We start from the raw sequence: 15,471 nt of genomic DNA on the forward strand, positions 1-15,471 counted from the left end.
AAAATCAGATTTTGTGTGTGCTTCTCAGTTTTCATCAAATTTTCTCAATTGATTTCAAATATCCAGAGATGAGAAAAGTTCTGTTTTTATTTTGCTTTAAGTTAGTAAGGACAGTAATCTTCCAGCTGATGTATGTGAAGACTTTCTAAGACATACAAACACATGATTTCCAGGTCCTCTTGCTCCATAGGTAATATTTCTTGAAACGGTTCTGCCTGAAACCATCCCTTTAGTTGGAGATCACGTTGGTTTTTCTTGCCCACTGCCTCTTTGTCTTCTCCCAATTAACATGTGAAATTCATATCTCTCAACCATCCCTTGTCTTACCATGGAACAATGCCCTGATTTGAAAAACCTCTGGAGCATCAAACCAGGGCAGTGAATGACTCTAATGAATAGGTAACAGTGATTTTGCAAATCAGATGGTTTATTTTTGTCATGGAACTTTGTTTAGTATTTTAGTTTTATTGGAGTATAGTTGATTTACAATGTTATATTAGTTTCAGGTTTACAACAAAGTGATTCAGTTATACATATACTCATTCTTTTTTAGATTTTTTTCTCATATCGCAGAATGTGGATAGATTTCTGTGTGCTGTGCAGTGGGTCCTTGCTGCTCATCTGTCTGATATATAGCAGTGTATGCGTGTTCATCCCAAGCTCCTGATTCATCCCCCCCGCCACGTCTCCCTTTGGGAATCATAAGTTTGTTTTTGGTGTTTGTAAGTCTGTTTCTGTTTTGTAAGTAAGTACATTTGTATCTTTTCATTTAAATTAGATTCCACATATGAGTGTATATGCTCTTTGTCTGACTTACTTTACTTAGTTTAATCATCTCTGGGTCCATCCATGTGGCTGCAAATGGCATTATTTCGTTCTTTTCTATGGCTGAGTAATAGTCCATTATACATATGTGTACCTCACCTTCCTTGTCTATTCCTCTGTAGATGGATTGCTTCCCTGTCTTGGCTATTGTACATAGTGCTGCATTCACCATCAGGGTGCACGTATCCTTTTAGATTATGGTTTTCTCCAGATATAGCCCAGGAGTGGGTTCGCTGGATCATCTGGTACTTCTATTTTAAGGTTTTTAAGGAACTGCCATACTGTTCTTAACAGCGGCTGTACCAATTTACATTCCCACCAACAGCGTAGGAATGTTCTCTTTTCTCCACACCTTCTCTAATATTTATTATGTGTAGACTTTTTGTAACCATTCTGACTGGTGTGTGGTAATACCTTATTGTAGTTTTGATTTGCATTTCTCTAATAACTAGGCTGAGAATCTTTTCATGTACTTTTTGGCCATCTGTATGTCTTCTATGGAGAACTGTCTCTTCAGATCTTCTGTCCATCTGGTCATTGAATTGTTTGCTTTTTTGACATAGAGCTGTACCAGCTGTTTGTACATTTTGGAGATTAATCCCTTGCTGGTTGCACCATTTGCAAAAAGCAAATCAAATAGTTTTCAATTCTCTCTTACCACAAATTAGGAAGATCTAAATCAGTCATCAACTATTAGATCATTAAAACATTTCTGATGGTCAGTAACTATATGACTTTCCTAACATAACCTGGGCGGATTCAAATAACTTTGTGACATTGCCAAAGCAAAAATCCTTCCATATCTATCTACTTAATGATGTGATCAAGTCTGTCAGCATTATAAAAATAAAATTGATGCTGAATTCATTTTATTCTAAAATAGATATATCCTCATCCTTCTCATTAACATATACATTTAAAATACATTTTTACTTTTTAGTTTAATAATTAGTTATCAACATTTATAATATATTTACTCTATTGTGATCAATTGCATGTTAGTAATAACTATAATTATGGTCACTTAAAATTTTTAAAAACTATATTTCAATTTATGATTTTTGTTGCAGAGAAGCTTGAGGATGATGAAAAAAATCCTACAAGTGTATATATATATTCTGATGGAAGTGGAATTTATATACAAGTTAAGAAGAAAATAGAAAAATATATATTTTCTAATGGCTTAAGAAAGCATTTTCCATGTAAACTTTTTAGGGGTTAAAAAAAAGAGATTGTTTAATTAATTAAATACAAGGATAAGACCAGGTTGGGCAGAGGTATAGGAGAACCACCTGGGGTCCTCCGTCCCCTCCACTCACTATTTAATTTTTAAATGGGTGATGATGTGTATCAAATTGCCATGGTATTTTATTGCCTTCGGATATACACAAGAGGTTATATAAATATTTATTAATATTGAAAATATACCTGAAATTATATCCTTTATTATAACATAAAAAAATTATGTCCTTATTTTAAATTTTATTAAATGTGACTTAAACTTTTTGAAGAGACTCTTAATTTAAAAATTGTTTTTAAAGAATCTCCAAGCAAAATTTGGCAGAACACCTGTCGAGTCTTTTCTGTGGTTTCGTTTATTGGGTGGATTCATACTGCCCTCTGGTGGCTAATGGTTTGAAGACATGAAGTACATATTTGGACGTGGCATTTTGGAAACAATTCCATTTACTTTTTGCTGAACGAATAGCCATTTGTTGTAGAGATGACTATGTCTCACATATTCTCACAATTTTTTTTTAATGAAATGTGGCTCTAGTGGCAGGATTTTGAAAATTAGGATTTGAAACCCAGTGAATTAAAAAAAATTGGCTTACCCACCAAGCAAGATATTTTGCTTTCCAGAGACATCCAGATAATATTCAAGGGTCCCTAGATGTGATAGACACTCCATCAGCCGAATGTAAAATCAGCCCATAAGTTCGGGGTTAAAAAAGAAATATTGTTTAACTAATTTAATGCAAATGGGGAGCTTCAGCTTTAAGTCTCCCTGTAGAGTCCTCTCTGCTTGCCAATCTGTGCCCCGGGAGACTCCATACCCTGAGGCTGTGAGTAAATGACATGCACCTTATAGAGAAAGTGTGGCATCGTGGAAAGAGCAGGGCATAGTGAAATTTGGAAGAACTGTATCTGGATTTTATCCCCAGCCACCCCTAGCTGTGATCTTGAGAGAATTAACTTCTCTTGGTCAGTTTCTACAACAGGAAAATGGTTTAACTACTGGCCCCGTAGGTGCCATGAAAAACTAAAGGCATAATGTAAAGGGTTCAATAACAGCAATCAGCTGTTCTTATTCCTGTTTTATACATTTGAAAGATAAGCAGGTCTGTCCATTTAGGGGATAAAAAATATGGTCACAGGGAGTCACTTGGGGTATCTTGGTCTTTTTTAGGTAGTTACAGCAGTGCCATCACATGCATCTTCCTTACGTGTTTTCTTTCCCTTTAAGAGAAATATTTCACCATTTTTCATCTTTATTAAACTTCTCTCTTCTCCGTTTCTTAGGTGACTGAACTTGGTTTGTAGTAGTGAGAAAATAAATGCAGCCTCCAGAATTATCAGCCTGTGAGCAACCCCAGCCGCACACGGCTCACTCTTCTTTTGCTGTGGAAAGTAACTCTTAGGGACCAACTCCTTCCCCTTTGCTCTGAAACTCTCTCTTCACGAACTCCACCTTTATAAAGGCATGATCTTACAGTTATCCCCTCTCCTCTGCGTCATATTTTTTCTTTCTACCGGGTCATTTCCATAAATGAAAAATATCCTCAAGTATCTGCCTCCCTTTCAAGCAACCTCTGCTCCTAGGAAAAAAAGTCTTCCTCACATTCCATATAACCCTGTAAAAAGTGGCCTATTTCTCTGTTCCCCTTCACCACTGAATTTCTTGAAATTATCTGTGCATCACACTTTCTATTTCCTCACCTCACATGCTTTCTTCATTTGCATTAATATCCTTCTCCATTTGCATTAATATCCTGCTTCATTTGCATTAATATCCTTCCACTTGACTGAGATTTGTCAACGTTAGGAATTTAATTCTCTATTACAAAATCAATTAAAAGCTTCTCTAAACTTAACAGCTATTGACAGGTGACCACAGAAATGAGAAAAAAACATGGTATGTGAAAATGGTATCTTAGGGATGACTTTGTGGTAAAGAATATAAACTCAGTCAAAGTAGCTTAAATAAAATATAAATTTGTTTGGAAAAAGATCTAATATTGTCTTACAAAATAAGAGCAATAAATACAGCTGAAGCCCCATAATATAATACACTAGGCTGCTCTGGTGTCCTGATTTTGCTTCACTCTGCATATCTGCTTCATTCTTATGCTCCTTTGAAGGCAACCAGTGTATAACTTTCTAGATCAAGGAATCAACAAAGACCCACATGAGTCCCTAAGTCCCTCATAATAAATTCCCATGAGAGAAACCTGATCAGTCCTGCTTAAAACGTCCTGCATCTTTTCTCAATTAGCTGTGGCCGAGGAGTGTCAGGATCACGGTGATGGTTAATTTTATGTGTCAGCTGTGCTAGGCTACAATACTCAGTTGTTTGGTCAAACACCAGTCTAGATGTGGCTGTGAAGGTATTTTTTAGATGTGGTGGTGATGGTGGTTTAGTCACTAAGTCATGTATGACTCTTGCAATCCCATGGGCTGTAGCCTGCCAGGCTCCTCTGTCCATGGGATTTTCCAGGCAAAAATACATTTCCTTCTCCAGGGGATCTTCCTGACCCAGGGATTGAACCTAAGTCTCCTGCATTTGCAGGCGGCTTCTTTACCAACTGAGCCATCAGGGAAGCCACCCTTTTAAATGTGAGTAACATTTGAATCAAGAGACTTTCAGTAAAGCCGATGACCCACCCTCCACCAACCCCATAACGTGGGTGGGCCTCTTTCAGTCTGCTGTAGGCCTTAAGAGCAAAGACTGCGGTTTCAAAAATAAGAAAGAATTTCACCTCCAGACTGCAACAGAAAAATCCAAACTCATTTCTGGGCTGTGGGCCTGCCTTAGGAATTTTAAACTTGCCAGCCCCACAGTCACGAAAGCCAATGCCTTAAAATAAGTCAATCTCTGAGATTGAGTGAGAGAGATGGAGAAAACATTTTTTTTCCCTCTGGAGAACCCTAACAATCACAAAGTACAAACTTGGCCATAGGAGTCTCCCCTATGGTTGGAGAGCAGGTTTAGAACACAAGATAAAGGCAGAGTGACTCAGCTGTATTATATTTAGGATTACCAGAAATCTCATATTTATTTATAACCAGTTATGGATGCTCAAGTAGAAACTGACCAACAATAACGTTAAAATGGGTCTTCCCTGGTGGCCCAGGTGGTAAAGAATCCACCTGCAATGCGGGAGACCTGGTTTCAATCCCTGGGTTGGGAAGATCCCTGAAGGAGGGCATGGCAACCCATCCAGTATTCTTGCCTGGAGAACCCCCATGGACAGAGGAGCCTGGTGGGCTACAGTCCATGGGGTCACAGAGTTGGACATGACTGAGCGACTAAGCAGCAGCAGCAGTAATGTTAAAAATTAGCATGTGTTCTTTACTATTTATGGTGTCATCAACTCAAATAAATGTAATTATTAGTTACATAATTTAATTTCAATCTCTAAAGAATTTGCCTATCAGTGTTGACATGTTAACAGTTCAGTTAAGTCACTCAGTTGTGTCCAACTCTTTGTGACCCCATGACATGTTGTAGCCAGAATTAAAATAGGAAAAATACTTCGGAACCCTCTGCATCCTTGGAGCAGGGAAGAGGGGACAGTTTCAAAAGGTATACTATGTATAAGAAAAGTTCATTCTAGTGGAGCAAAGAGGTGAGAAGCCCAAGGAAAGGAATAGGGAGGAATCCGATGTAACTTTCTGATAGCTACTAGTCACTGCTCTCTTCCTTCCAGAATGGGAAAAGACTATCTTGAATTCCATAATAAATTTAAAATACTTATCCAAATGCTAAAATGACTGAAGAAATACAGGTTAGGTGGTGTTTTGTTTTTGTCTGTCTTGTTTTCACGTCATTTATAGTTAGAGTAAAACTTTCATTAACTAGAGTTCTACCAACCAGAAAATAGGTTATGCAGGAACTGAGGTGTGGAGAAATGGTGTGAGGAAGGAACACGGGTTGCTAAATTAAACAGTGTTTGGGGTGCTAGAAGACAACTACTTAGCTCAGTTCAGTTCAGTCACTCAGTTGTGTCTGACTCTTTGCAACCCCATGGACTGCAGCACGCCAGGTTTCCATGTCCATCACCAACTCCCAGAGCTTACTCAAACTCATGTCCATTGAGTAGGTGATGCCATCCAACCATCTCATCCTCTGTCGTCCCCTTCTCCTCCCGCCTTCAATCTTTCCCAGTATCGTGGTCTTTTCAAATGAGTCAGCTCTTTGCATCAGGTGGCCAAAGTACTGGGGTTTCAGCTTCAGCATCAGTCCTTTTCCAATGAATATTCAGGACTGATCTCCTTTAGGATGGATTGGTTGGATCTCCTTGCAGTCCAAGGGACTCTCAAGAGTATTCTCCAACACCATAGTTCAAAAGCATCAATTCTTCAGTGCTCAGCTTTCTTTATAGTCCAACTCTCACATCCATACATGACTACTGGAAAAACCATAGCCTTGACTAGAAAGACCTTTGTTGGCAAAGTAATGTCTCTGCTTTTTAATATGCTATCTAGGTTGGTCATAACTTTCCAAAAGAGTAAGCGTCTTTTTATTTCATGGCTGCAGTCACCATCTGCAGACAACTGTTGGGACCCTCCCAAATCGATTTCCTACAAGAGTCCTTCCGCCCCGTCTTGCTAGCAGCGACAGAACCAGATCCAGCTGAGGTGAAAAGAAAGGAGGCTCAAGAGGGAGAGGACAGATTTATACCTCTGGCTAATCCATGGTGATGTATGGCAGAAACCAACAGAATATTGTAATTATCCTTCAGTGAAAAATAAATAAATTAAGAAAAAATAAAACATGGGTGAGGGAAAAAAAAGAAAAGCTATTGCCTTAATCAAAGACCAAGCAAGCTCGCCAGCGCCCACGTTCTCCAAAGGCTGTGGGCGGGGCTGCTCTGCAGGCACCCCTCCCAGGCAGCGTGGGCCCACGCGCGGAGTCTTCTCGAGGGGGCGGAGTTCTCGCGAGATGCTGCTCTGGCCCCACCAGTAGCGGCCGGCGCCATTGCGCCCTCACAGACGCTCAGCTGAGGTGTCTGGCCACCATTCTGCATTCGGCGCCCAGGTCTCAAGTTCTGCACACGCGGCTTCCTTCCAGCACGGGAAAGGTAAAGGAAGCCTGAAGGAAAAGAGAAGCAAAAGGTTAGACGTTATTTTGTGACCCGTTTTCATTTCCTGGGAATTGGTCGTGGCCTTTGCTGACGACACATCCCTCTTTTTTTTGGGGGGGGGGGTTCTGCTTCTCACCCATGCTCACAGCACCATCCTTCTGAAACTGCTTTCTGTTGACTTGGGGGCGTCGTCATAACACTGGGTGGAGGAGCAGAGAGCTTCACCCCAGCGCCTCTAGTTGTGTGTCTGCCGCTCACCAAGCCTCAGCCCTGACTGACTGCATCCCTGAGTTACCCCCATTTGGAGTTTTAGAGATTCTGTTACTGAACCAGACTTGGGTCTACCGCTCGCCCTTGCGCAGTGAAGCTAACCTGCTGACCTCCGGTTGTGGGGAAGGAAGGCGCAGTGTTTATTGCTGCGCAGCTGATGGTAGAAAGACCTGAACGCCCTGCTGGCTTTCAGGTGTCCCTGGTTTTTTAAAGACAGGATGAGTGGGAGGGTTGTGCAGCGCATGTCGGGCTCATGGAGGTAACAGGGCGACGTTTCTGGAGCGTCATCTACTTTCTTTGTGCTGGCAGCACCCACGTCATGGCTCCCACCTGGTCAGGCTTTTCGTACCCGTGAAATGGCTCAAGCGTTAGGCTCAGAATGTTTCCTATGGCCCTTGAGCAGGAACTGTGGGTCCTTGACTTTGTTTAATGACTATACTATTGTTTTTTCTCGCTTGACTTTGTTCCTTTGTTATTGTGTTTTCACATTTCTCTGATTACATGTATTCTTTGAAGCTCCCGGTAGACTTAGGAGGCTAATGATTTTCTACAAACAGGAGAGAGCTGTGGGTTTAGGGTTGAGTCCACAGTTCCAGTGCAGGGGGTTGGGGAATAAGATCTCCTTGGTGGCAGGGCGCGGCATGGCCAAAAAATTAAAATACACAGACACACACCCAAGAGGCAGGTGGATGCCATGGGGGCAGAGGGCGTCTGTCCCAGGAAGGCCTCCATAGGCTTCTGCTCCGTCCCATGTCACTTTTGAAGACAACACCAGACAATTTAGGGTGCATGACCCAGATGTTAGCAAGAGAATCATGGTCATTAAGGGGCTCAGGAAAGGTAAATACCAAATGACGCCACGGAGTACCTGTTTTATCTTGCTTTGCATTAGTTTGGCCAAATTTGGCTAACTGGTTTCTCCTAGCCAAGTTGCTTTTTCCAATAGTCTGAAAGATGCTTGGTCCTTGGAAGAAAAGTTATGACCAACCTAGACAGCATATTAAAGAGCAGAGACTTACTTTGCCAACAAAGGTCCATCTAGTCAAAACTATGGTTTTTCCAGTAGTCATGTATGGAGGTGAGAGTTGGACTGTAAAGAAAACTGAGTGCCAAAGAATTGATGCTTTTGAACTGTGGTGTTGGAGAAGACTCTTGAGAGTCCCTTGGACTGCAAGGAGATTCAACCAGTACATCCTAAAGGAAATCAGTCCTGAATGTTCATTGGAAGGACTGATGCTGAAGCTGAAACTCCAATACTTTGGCCACCTGATGGGAAGGACTGACTCATTTGAAAAGACCCTGATGCTGGGAAAGATTGAAGTTGGGAGGAGAAGGGCAAGACAGAGGATGAGATGGTTGGATGGCATCACCAACTCAGTAGACATGAGTTTCAGTAGACTCCGGGAGCTGGTGATGGACAGGGAGGCCTGGCGTGCTGCAGTCCATGGGGTCACAGAGTCGGACACGACTGAGCGACTGAGCTGAGATACCTGACAGTGAAATCAATCTGCCAGTCTTCCCCAGGATATGTCTCTGGGGCTGAATGGGCCTTATCTGGGGGTCTTTTGGCGGGGGAGGGGGGGTCTCTGGTGTTGGGGTTGTTTGTGGTACACATGAGCGTGTCTGGATGATTCAAGTGATTATACTTTTCGTTCAGGAGTTACCAGGTTTCTGTGGTAGTCACTGGGTTGCCTAACGTCATAGCCTGAACTCAAATTGACCCTCCAAGGATATGACTCCCATTCCCTTAGAACTTACTAAAGCCTGAAACTGGAGTGGGGTCCACGTAGTGATTGGCTGGCCACATGTTACCTCTTCAGCCTCCTCTACCTGCACTGTTATACCTGCTACTACCCTGTGGTCAAGGAGGCTATTCCCAGCAGTTTGAACTAATTGTTTAAAAGAATAAGCAACCACCTGAGCAATGGGTCCCAGCTTTTGAGCTGATGCCCAAAGGGTGATGGCTCTTCTCCAGGGAATGTAAAGGTCAAAGATTTTAGCTGAATCTGGGAAGGGCGGGGCAGGGGCCTGAAGTAATTGCTTTTTTCTTTTTTTTCCCTCTGATATCTTGGACTTTATTTTTTTTTTAATTTTTATTTTATATTGGCGTATAGTTGATACAATGTGTTGGTTTCAGATATACAGCAGAATGATTCAGTTATACATATATCTATTCTCTTTCAGATTTTTTTCCCATATAGGTTATTTTAGAATGTTAAGTAGAGTTTCCTGTGCTATACAGTAAATCCTTGTAGGTTATTTCATATATAATTGGGTATATATGTTAATCTGAAACTCCTAATTTATCTCTCCACACCCTTCCTCTTTGGTAACCATAAGTGTGTTTTCTATGTGAGCTTGTTTCTGTTTAGTGAATAAGTTTGTTTGTGTCATTATTTTAGATTCTACATATAAGCGATATCATATGATACTTGACTTTCTCTGACTTACTTAGCATGATAATCTGTTCTTAGATGTTGCTGCAGAAGGCATTATTTTATTCATTTTATGGATACCCCATTGCATATATATGCACATCTTCTCTATCCATTCATCCGTCAGTGGACGTTCAGGTTGCCTCCGCGTCTGGGCTGTTGGAAACAGCCTGCATTAAGCAGTGGGCTGCATGTGTCTTTTTGAATTATGATTTTCTCCAGATCCATGCTCAGGATTGAGATTACTAGATCATGTGGTAGTTCTGTTTTAAGCTTTTTTTTTTTTTGGCTTTTTTCTTCCAATTTTATTGAGATATAATTAACATACAGCCCTGTGTAGGTTTAAGGTATACAACATAATGATTTGACTTATACACATCATGAAATGATGATCACAACAAGTTTAATAAAGCATCCATGATCTCATATAGATACAGAATAAAAGAAAAAGAAAAAATATTTTTTCTTTGTGATGAGAACTCAGGATTTACTCTCTTAACAACTTTCATAGAGCAGTGTTGGTTATATTAGTCATATTGTATAATGACTATACAGGACTTATAGCTGTAAAAGTTAATTTTAGAAATCTGTATGTTATACAAAAATGGACTAAGTGGATTTAAAAACAGCATAAATTATGTTTCAGTCTTGCTCAGAAACAAAATACTATTTAATTAACTTACTAGCCACACTTTCTTATCAATGGTTTCTACTAAATTCAATTTCCATTGTTTTTAAAGCTTATATTTAGAATTAACTCAGAAATTACAACTGATACGAAATTTCAGTATTACTGGTATCACCATATTCCATCTATTATTGTCACCAAACAAGGGTTGAGGCATTAGTCTAGTTTGCTCATATCACCAGTCATTTCAATCTAACTTTTTAAATTTATTTTTTAACCTTTTTATTTTCTATTAGAGTATAGCCGATTAACAATGTTGTGATAGTTTCAGGTGGACAGCAACAGAACTCAGTCATACATATCAGTTCAGTTCAGTCACTCAGTCGTGTCCGACTCTTTGCGACCCCATGAATTGCAGCACGCCAGGCCTCTCTGTCCATCACCAACTCCCGGAGTCTACCCAAACCCATGTTCATCGAGTCGGTGATGCCATCCAACCATCTCATCCTCTGTCATCCCCTTCTCCTCCCGCCCCCAATCCTACCCAGCATCAGGGTCTTTTCCAATGAGTCAACCCTTCGCATGAGGTGGCCAAAGTATTGGAGTTTCAGCCTCAACATCAGACCTTCCAATGAACACCCAGGATTGATCTCCTTTAGGATGGATTGATTGGATCTCCTTGCAGTCCAAGGGACTCTCAAGAGTCTTCTCCAACATCACAGCTCAAAAGCATCAATTCTGCGGCGCTCAGCTTTCGTCACCGTCCAACTCTCACATCCATACGTGACCACTGGAAAAACCATAGCCTTGACCAGACGGACTTTTGTTGGCAAAGTAATGTCTCTGCTTTTAAATATGCTATCTAGGTTGGTCATAACCTTCCTTCCAAGGAGTAAGTGTCTTTTAATTTCATGGCTGCAGTCACCATCAGCAGTGATTCTGGAGCCCAAAAAAATAAAGTCTGACATTGTTTCCACTGTTTCCCCATCTATTTCCCATGGAGTGATGGGACCAGATGCCATGATCTTAGTTTTCTGAACATTGAGCTTTAAGCCAACTTTTTCACTCTCCTCCTTCACCTTCATCAAGAGGCTCTTTAGTTCTTTTTCACTCTCTGCCATAAGGGTGGTGTCATCCGCATATCTGAGGTTATTGATATTTCTCCTGGCAATCTTGATTCCAGCTTGTGTTTCTTCCAGCCCAGCGTTTCTCATGATGTACTCTGCATATAAGTTAAATAAGCAGGGTGACAATATACAGCCTTGACGTACTCCTTTTCCTATTTTTAACCAATCTGTTGTTCCATGTCCAGTTCTAACTGTTGCTTCCTGACCTGCATACAGGTTTCTCAAGAGACAGGTCAGATGGTCTGGTATTCCCATCTCTTTCAGAATTTTCCACAGTTTATTGTGATCCACACAGTCAAAGGCTTTGGCATAGTCAATAAAGCAGAAATAGATGTTTTTCTGGAACTCTCTTGCTTTTTCGATGATCCAGCGGATATTGGCAATTTGATCTCTGGTTCCTCTGCCTTTTCTAAAACCAGCTTGAACATCTGGAAGTTCACGGTTCACGTATTGCTGAAGCCTGCTTGGAGAATTTTGAGCATTACTTTACTAGCATGTGAGATGAGTGCAATTGTGCGGTAGTTTGAGCATTCTTTGGCATTGCCTTTCTTTGGGATTGGAATGAAAACTGACCTTTTCCAGTCCTGTGGCCACTGCTGAGTTTTCCAAATTTGCTGGCATATTGAGTGCAGCACTTTCACAGCATCACCTTTGAGGATTTGAAATAGCTCAACTGGAATTCCATCACCTCCACTAGCTTTGTTCGTAGTGATGCTTTCCAAGGCCCACTTGACTTCACATTTCAGGATGTCTGGCTCTAGGTGAGTGATCACGCCATTGTGATTATCTGGGTCGTGAAGATCTTTTTTGTACAGTTCTTCTGTGTATTCTTGCCATCTCTTCTTAATATCTTCTGCTTCTGTTAGGTCCATACCATTTGTGTCCTTTATCGAGCCTATCTTTGCATGAAATGTTCCTTTGGTATCTCTAATTTTCTTGAAGAGATTTCTAGTCTTTCCCAATCTGTTGTTTTCCTCTATTCGTTTGCACTGATCGCTGAGGAAGGCTTTCTTATCTCTCCTTGTTATTCTTTGGAACTCTGCATTGAGATGGGAATATCTTTCCTTTTCTCCTTTGCTTTTTGCTTCTCTTCTCTTCCCAGCTATCTGTAAGGCCTCCTCAGACAGCCATTTTGCTTTTTTGCATTTCTTTTCCATGCGGATTTTCTTGATCCCTGTCTCTTGTACAATGTCACGAACCTCTGTCCATAGTTCGTCAGGCACTCTGTCTATCAGGTCTAGTCCCTTAAATCTATTTGTCACTTCTACTGTGTACTCATAAGGGATTTGATCTAGGTCATACCTGATATCTAGGTCATACATATCTAGGTCATACATATACGGGTACTCATTCTCCACACATTCCCCTCCCATCGAGGCTGCCAGATTACACTGAGCAGAGTTCCCTGTGCCATACAGCAGTACCTTGCAGGTTATCCATGTTAAATACAACGTTGTGTACATGTTGATCACCAAATCCCTAATTGTCTCTTCCTCCCATTCTTCCCCTGCCTAGCAACCAAAAGTTCATTCTCGAAGTCTGTAAGTCTGTTTCTGTTTTGTCAATAAGTTCATTTGTATCATTTCTTTCTAGGGTCTGCCTGTAAGGGATATCATATGATATTTCCCCTCTTCTATCTGTCTTACTTCACTCAGTATGACAATTTCTTGGTCCATCCATGTTGCTGCAAGTGGCACGATTTCATTCTTTTTAATGGCTGAGTAATATTCCATTCTATATGTGTGTACCACATCTTCTTTACCCATTCCTCTGTTGATGGGCATTTAGATTGCTTCTGTGTCTTGGTGATTGAAAATAGTTCTGCGTTGAACATTGGGGTGCATGCATCCTTTTGGATCATGTTTTTCTGTGGTTATGTACCCAGGAGATGATTGCAGGGTCATATGATAGCTCTATTTTTTGTGTTCTAAGGAACTTCCTTAGTGTTTTCCTTAGTGGCTGTACCAAATTACATTCCCACCATGTGTGTAGGAGGGTTCCCTTGTCTCCACAGTTTGTGCATTTTTTTTTTTTATAATAGGCATTCTGACTGGTGTAAGGTGTAATTATAATGTGCATTTCTCTAATAATTAGTGATATTGAGCATCTTATCATGTGCCTTTTGGCCTTCTATATGTCTTTTGAGAAATGTCTATTTAAGTCTTTGGTCCATTTTTTTTTAATTTGGAGGATAGTTGCTTTAAAATGTTGTGTTAGCTTATGCCATACAACAACTTGAATCAGCCATAACTATTGAAATACATGCATGCATATATATATATATATATATATATGTGTGTGTGTGTATACACACACACGTGTGTGTGTGTGTATATATATATATATACACATACATACATACATATATATATATTCACTCTGTGCCCTCCCTCCCAGCCACCTGCTACCCGCCCCGTCTTACCCCTCTAGGCCATCACAGAGGGCCAGGCTGGGCTCCCTGTGTTATATAGCAGCTTCCTTCTAGTTGTCTTTTTTACACATGGTAGTGAATATGCCTGGAGAAGGCAATGGCACCCCACTCCAGTACCCTTGCCTGGAAAATCCCATGGATGGAGGAGCCTGGTAGGCTGCAGTCCATGGGGTCGCTAAGAGTCGAACATGACTGAGTGACTTTACTTTCACTTTTCCCTTTCATGCACTGGAGAAGGAAATGGCAACCCACTCCAGTATTCTTGCCTGGAGAATCCCAGGGACGGCAGAGCCTGGTGGGCTGCCGTCTATGGGGTCGCACAGAGTTGGACCCGACTGAAGCGACTTAGCAGCAGCAGCAGTGAATATGTCAATGCTGCTTTCTCAAATTTGGCCAAACCTCTCCTTTACCCACTGTGTCTACAAGTATATTCTCTACATCTGCATCTCTATTCTAGACCTGCAAATAGGTTCATGAGTACCGTTTTTCTAGATTCTGTATATATGTACTACTATATGATATTTCTTTTTCTCTTTCTTATTTACTTCACTGTGTATAGCAGGCTTAGGGTTCATCCACCTCAGTTCAACTGACTCACATGAGTTCCTTTTTGGAATGGCAGAGTAATATTCCATTGTAATATTCCATTGTGTATATGTACCACGACTTCTTTGTCCATTCATATGTTGATGGACATCGAGGTTGCTTCCATGTCCCAGTTTTTGTAGATAGCAGCTCATGTGTCTTTTCAGTTGTGGTTTTCTTAGGTTCTGTGCCCAGTAGTGGAATTGCTGGGTCATATGATAGATTTATTCCTAGTTTTTTAAGGAATCTCCATAGTCTTCTGGCCATTGTTTGATTGGGTTGTTTGTTTTAATGATGCTAAGCCTCATGAGCTATATGTAAATTTTGTAGACTGATCTCTTGTCCATCACATCATTTGCAAATATTTTCTCCTAACTGTGGGTTGTCTTTTCGTTTTGCTTATTGTTTCTTTTGCTGTGCAAAAGCTTCTACAGTGTTTTCCTTAGTGGAAACAAATTACATTACAAATTACTGTACAAATTACTGTACCAAATTACGTTCCCACCCTGTGTGTTTGTTTTTGGGTTTTTTGTGTGTTTGTTTTTGGTTTTTTTGTTTGTTTGTTTTTGGTTTTATGTCCATTCTGGGAGACAGATCAAAAAAGATTTTGCTGCGATTTATGTCAGAGTGTTCTGCCCATGTTATTACAGAGTATTGAGTAGAGTTTCCTGTGCTAAAGAGTAAATCCTTGTATATTATTTCATATATAATACTGTGTCTGTGTTAATCTGAAACTCCTAATTTAGCCCCCATTCTTTCCCCTTTGGTAACTGTAAGTTTGTTTTTTACATCTGTGAGCCAGTCTGTTTAGTATATAAATTCATTTGTGTCCTTTTCTTTAGAGTCTACATATAAGTGATAT

General features: G+C 40.6%; 1 protein-coding gene and 1 long non-coding RNA gene across 6 annotated transcripts in view; one reads left to right on the forward strand and one right to left on the reverse strand.

Annotated features, from left to right (window-relative positions):
- Positions 1-15,471, forward strand: part of LOC145509644 (uncharacterized) — a 340,359-nt gene that overhangs the window by 15,887 nt on the left and 309,001 nt on the right. For 3 of the 5 annotated variants that reach the window (XR_014056264.1, XR_014056267.1, XR_014056263.1), the window contains exon 1: positions 7,011-7,164. The exons of the other annotated variants lie outside the window; for them this stretch is intronic. The gene's annotated coding sequence lies outside the window, so the exon portion shown is untranslated. Of the gene's footprint in view, positions 1-7,010; positions 7,165-15,471 lie in introns of those variants that run through there. 5 annotated transcript variants of the gene reach the window in all.
- Positions 6,553-7,627, reverse strand: LOC145509645 (uncharacterized). The gene is made up of 2 exons (XR_014056270.1): positions 7,270-7,627; positions 6,553-7,141 (listed from the first exon to the last, which is right to left on the reverse strand). It is a non-coding gene; the product is annotated as an uncharacterized LOC145509645 (long non-coding RNA).

This window comes from Giraffa tippelskirchi, chromosome 6 (assembly GCF_054371585.1).
Source record: "Giraffa tippelskirchi isolate mGirTip1 chromosome 6, T2T-mGirTip1v1.2.pri, whole genome shotgun sequence".
NCBI classification, from domain to species: domain Eukaryota; kingdom Metazoa; phylum Chordata; class Mammalia; order Artiodactyla; family Giraffidae; genus Giraffa; species Giraffa tippelskirchi.